We start from the raw sequence: 6,016 nt of genomic DNA on the forward strand, positions 1-6,016 counted from the left end.
TCAATAAGTTGGTCTCAGACCTATATTAAATTTCAAGTTACTGTGAATTTATATAAGATCCCCAAATCTAGATACTATTATCAGTGTCTGCTTTATTCATGATTAGGAAAGAAGAAAGTCACATCATTTCCTATCACTAGAGTCTTTATTGTGGGTCACCTACAGGATTAGCACTTTACATTCCTTTGGAGCAGAGGAAACTGCCATTTGACATGATTCAAGGGGACTAGGAAGGCTGAAATATTTTCCCCATCTGGCCTGAAAATATTTGGCACTCATCCTGAAATCCCATCAAGTAGAGGACTATTTGGGTTGGCTTTAGAATTTATAGAAATGCTTTTCTTGAGATTAACTATCATGGAAGCAGAGTTGCCTCCCTATTGAGAAAAGGATGTATAATTACTTCACAGTGGGGCTATTTTCCTTCCAATGTTTAAAACTTACAATACTGTGTTCGTGTCCCACCCATATCTATCAGCTATTCATACCCTCAGTAGGAATGAACTAAACCAGATTAAGCCCCTCCCGAATCTAGATGAGATTAGTGGGGATGAAATTATTCTCATGAGCTAGTTTTATATAAAAGGAAGGGGGAGAAGGAAGTAGTTTCAACTTTTCTACAGGAGAGCAGGTACCAACCTAGCCAAGAAAATCAAGTTCGAGAATTCCAGAAACAGAAGTTGCTTCTGACACTTCGTAAGTGACCTGTAGCATCTTCAGGCAACACTTTGTCCTGGGCACTCCTGCAGCTTAAAAGAATCTACCAACTTATAAGGTACTCCAGCATGGGGCCAAAGGAATTAGTGTCATTTTTGGATGGGCAAAATACGTATTGATGGTCTAACAGGGAGAAGGAACAGGGACATGAGGAGCCAAAATTAGATTTTGGCAAAGAATGATATTTGGAATTTTGATTGCCACAAAACAATATGCACTGTAACTTATGGGCAATTCAAAGGATTTTCAAGGATAGTTTTGATTATACTTACTTTTTTTTTTTTTATACTTACTTTTTTTTTAATGGGCAGAGTTTAAATCCTAACTCTGGTAAGCTGTGATGTCACTATATGTTAAGTCTATCTACACATATGTTTGTTTCACGTCTACCTCTAAAAATAAAAAAAAGGTAGAATGTTCGTCAGACTCTGAGACACAGCTCAAATCTCAATGGGAGAGGAAGGCAAAGTTTGAAAACTGAGGGAATCTGGGAGTCTCTCTGCTCTCCCTTCTAAGAAAATACCAGGTTTTCTTTGAGACCAACGCTCTCAACTCTCCTTATAAAGAGGTAGCTTTTGCAAAGGTAGAGGATTGTGTCCCACTGGCTTACATCATTCCATGTTTGCTCAGTCACTCAGTCTTGTATGACTCTGTGCAGCCCCTTGGGCTGTTGCTTGCCAGGCTCCTCTGTCCATGGAACTTCCCAGGCAAGATTACTGGAGTGGGGTGCCAATTTCCTACTCCAGGGGATCTTCCTGACCCAGGGATTGACCTCGTGTCTCTTGCATCTCCTGCACTGGCCAGCTGATTCTTTAACTGTGGGTCACTTGGGAAGCCTCCCTCATTTCATTTTTTAAAAATTAATTTTATTGAAGTATAGTTGATTTACAATGTTGTGTTAATTTTTGCTGTATGGCAAAGTGATCCAGTATATATATATATATATATATATATATATATACTTTTCATATTATTTTCCATTATGATTTATTATAGGATATTGGATATAGTTCTCTGAGCTAAAAACAGGACTTTGTTGTTTACCCATTCTATATATAATAGTTTGTACTTGCTAATTCCAAACTCCCAATCCATTCCTCCCCCTTGGCAACAAGTCTGTTCTCTATGTCTGTGGGTTTCTGTTTCCTTGATAAGTTCATTTGTGTCATATTTTAGATTCCACATTTAAGTGATATCATACGGTATTTGTCTTTTTCTTTCTCCCTTGGCTTAGCATGATAATCTCTAGGGCCATCCATGTTGCTACAATGACATTATTTCTTTTTTACAGCTGAACAGTGTTCCATTCATATCTATCTTTTTAATTTAGTTTATTGAATTCTATCTTAAAAGTACGTACCATATTCCATCTTGTAATGTCCAGTTTTGCCTTAATCGAATTGAAATTGGCAAACCTCAAAATGACTGTTGAAAAAGAAACCTGGGTTTTCCTCATTAATTCCCCTACTAGGCTCTGTTCTCTGTGACACCAGAGAATCTGCTAGAACACACATCTCTGCTCCACCCTAAACAGGGGTGGGCTAGGATAGGGTGGGGTGAGGTGGGGCGGGGACTGTGGGGAATGACCCACAACCTCCTTCCTAAGTCCTGGGCTTCTATTTCCAGCTTCTTGCTGCACGTTCCCCAGGCACTTCACACCTAATGCCTCCACAACAAGAATTTAGTTTTCTTTGTGTCCTCCCTGTCCATCACCATTTACCAAGCTAGAAATCTCAGAATAGGCTTTAGAGCAGAGCACAGAAGAAGGGCTTGGGTTTGAATCCTGCCTTTGCCACTTAGTAGCTCTGTGACCTAAGGCAAGTTATTTGACCTCTTCATGCTTCAGTTGCCTCATGTATCAAATGGGGATAATAATGGTATTGCTTTATGGAGTTTTTGTGAGGAGTAATGAGGTAATGCATGTGACTGAAACACAGTAGATGCTTAAGAATGTTCACTAATACAGTCTTTTGGGTCGCAAAAGAGTCAGGCACAACTTAGTGACTAAACAACAAAATCTATTTCTACTATATCTTTGGCATTATCACCAGCCTCAGCTCTTTGATCTCCACATCCTACCCTCCCTAAATCCACCTGATTGCTCTCTAGATCCAATTGTCTCTCCAAGACTCTCAACCAGCTCTTTGGTTCAGGCCTTCATTTCTTACCTAGACCAAAGTGTTTTCTCTGGTCACCCTTTGCTCATTTTGGCCAGTCTCAGCCAAACTTTACCTCCCCATTACACTGTAACTTAGACACACATTTTCTTTTTGTGATTGTCCCTTCCATATCTGACCTCAGTCTGGAAGGATTTTTCATTTTCCTCCTCCTACCTTTTAGCCGAGTCTCAGTTTCAAGTATATTCCTGAGTGAATGAATCCTTTCTTGGCCTCACTAGCCTGAGAAGTGCTGTCCATTACATAATTTGGACACCTTGGCCCACAAAACCCAGCAGTCTCTGAACTCCATTGACTTTTTTAGCATCCCTCTTTACACCACTTACCTATAACTTGTGCCCTCCTAGTCCCTTCTCTTACCCCCCAGGAAAAAAAATCTGCAGTGGAGTTGTTTTCCATTCCAGGAATTGGGCAAGGCTTTCTTCTGAAATAGGGCTTCCCTGGTGGCTTAGATAGTAAAGAATCTGCTTGCAATGCAGGAGATCCGAGTTCAAGCCCCAGGTTGGGAAGATTCCCTGAAGAAGGAAATAGCTACCTACTTCAGTATTCTTGCCTGGAGAATTCCATGGACAGAGGAGCCTGGTGAGCTACATACAGTCCATGGGGTGGCAGAGTCAGACAGGACTGAGCAACTAACTCACTTTCACTTTCCTCTCACTTTCACTTTCCTCTGAAATGCCTTTCCTTCACTTTCCAGTAACTCACCCCCGATCCCCAACTGGCTTAGTTCAGTTCAGTCGCTGAGCCATCGTGTCTGACCCCATAGACGGCAGTCAGGCTTCCTAGTCCACCACCAACTCCCAGAGCTTGCTCAAACTCATGTCCATCAAGTTGGTGATGCTATTCAACTGACTCATCCTTTGTTATCCCCTTCTCCTCCTACCTTCAACCTTTTCTAGCATCAGGGTCTTTTCCAATGAGCCAGTTCTTCGCATCAGGTGGCCAAGTATTGGAGTTTCAGCTTCAGGATCAGTCCTTCCAATGAATATTCAGGACTGATTTCCTTTAGGATTGACTGGCTTGATCTCCTTGCAGTCCAAGGGATTCTCAAGAGTCTTCTCCAACACCACAGTTTAAAAGCATCAATGCTTCGGCACTCAGCTTTCTTAATGGTCCAACTCTCACATCCATACATGACTACTGGAAAAAAAAGTAACTTGAACTACACGGACCTTTGTTGGTAAAGTTAGTATCTCTGCTGTCTAGGTTTGTCATAGCTTTTCTTCCAAGGATTAAGTGTCTTTTAATTTCATGGCTGCAGTCACCATCTGCAGTGATTTTGGAGCCCAAGAAAAGAAAGTCTGTCACTGTTTCCCCATCTATTTGCCATGAAGTGATGGGACCGGATGCCATGATCTTCGTATTTTGAATGTTGAGTTTTAAGCCAGCTTTTTCACTCTCTTTCACTTTCATCAAGAGGCTCTTCAGTTCCTCTTTGCTTTCTGCTGTAAGGGTGGTGTCATCTGCATATCTGAGGTTATTGAAATTTCTCCCTGCAATTGCAATTTGATTTCAGCTTGTGCTGTACCCAGTCCAGCATTTCGTATGATGTACTCTTTATATATGTTAAATTGGCAAGGTGACAATATGCAGCCTTGATACTCCTTTCCCAATTTGGAACCAGTCCGTTGCTCCATGTCCAATTCTAACTGGTTAATTCCTTCTAATCCTTAGGTTCTTTACTTAGTCACCTGTTATTATATACCTGGCAAGTTACATACCTTCTTAGCACCAGGGACCATCCATCACCCCCCTTTTTGTAATATTTTCCCCAGGTGTAGTCATAGATTTGTTAAGACTGATTTTATGTTCCCCACTAGATAACATATACATGGATGTAGGACTAGTGCCTCTGTACTCCCAGAACCTAACACTGTGTTGAAGAATGAATAAAGAATGTCTTCTTCACTCAGTAAACTCCAAGCCCGACCAAGCAATGTATAACAGAACCTGTCAGAATTTATTGTTGAAGAAATTACTGCAGGGGCCTCTATAATTCACCCAAGTTCTTCAAGTGACTTTTGGGCTTTGGGGACCAGCATATTAGTAGTATAGCTTGTGGTTAAGAACACGTGGTTTTTTACTTTCCCAGCCTCAAGAAACACTGTGCTAATGGTCCCAGAGGAAGAAAGTAGCCACAAAAAGCAAGTACTAGGTTGAGAAGAGAAGTATCAACACAGACACAGTCTACAGATTTGTTGGGGGAAGCTGGAAATTAGCAGCTTGCATTAGTACCTAAAGATATTAATAACTGTGTGCCTCTCACTTTCAAGCCGAAAAGTTTTGTCAGCGGTGCTTGCATACAAACTTCCCATCTAAAAAGATTTCCTATTGATAGGAACTTGGACACAATGCGAGACTATTCCCTGGTGGTTTCTAAAGTCTCATATAAAAAGTACTTTTTGTTTTCACACAGAATACTATTTTTATGGAGGCTCTTACATGGAAATCCAGTTTAAGGTCTGACACTAGCCTTTGCTCTGGTATATACTTTGTATTTGTTAAGTACCCTGAATGACTTTCTTTTTATTTCCTAGGAAAAGAAAACCCAGAGTCTCATTTAGCTTCCAGAGGAGGACACGGGGAAGGGCGTGCCACTACCCACTTTTCAGCTAAAATAAGCTTTTGAAACTCGTTCCGCTTTCGCTGAAGAGCAGCTCAAAGCTAACGAAGGGGTTTGGACCTCTTCCCCTTTAGGGGTGGGGGCTCAGGTCGGTGGCTAAGGCAGTCCGTTGCTTTTTCCTTTGGGGAAGAGTGGAGATGGGAAGAGCCGGAGGAGGCGCTGTGTGAAACCAGCAAACGAAACAGGAGTGGGTAGATAGCGGGGCCGCCGCGCGGGACGACCCCTTGGGCCGCGGAACAAAGCCCCGCGCGGGGCGCGCAAAGCGGGTCCCAGACGCGGCAGCGAAGCCCTGCTCCTCCCCAGGAGGGGACGGTTGCAGGCAAAAGCGCGATGTTCAAGTGTTTGCCTGTCGCGAGGTCTTCAGTCACAGCAACTGTGCCCGCAGAGCCCGGGCGCCAACCGCCACCCTCGATACCCAGCACCTCGACCCGCGAAAGTCGCCGCCGGCCGCGCGAGCGCCTCTGCGCCTGCGCGCCCGTGGAAGCCCCGCCCCCTCCGG

Source organism: Cervus canadensis, chromosome 18 (genome assembly GCF_019320065.1).
Source record: "Cervus canadensis isolate Bull #8, Minnesota chromosome 18, ASM1932006v1, whole genome shotgun sequence".
Taxonomy (NCBI): domain Eukaryota; kingdom Metazoa; phylum Chordata; class Mammalia; order Artiodactyla; family Cervidae; genus Cervus; species Cervus canadensis.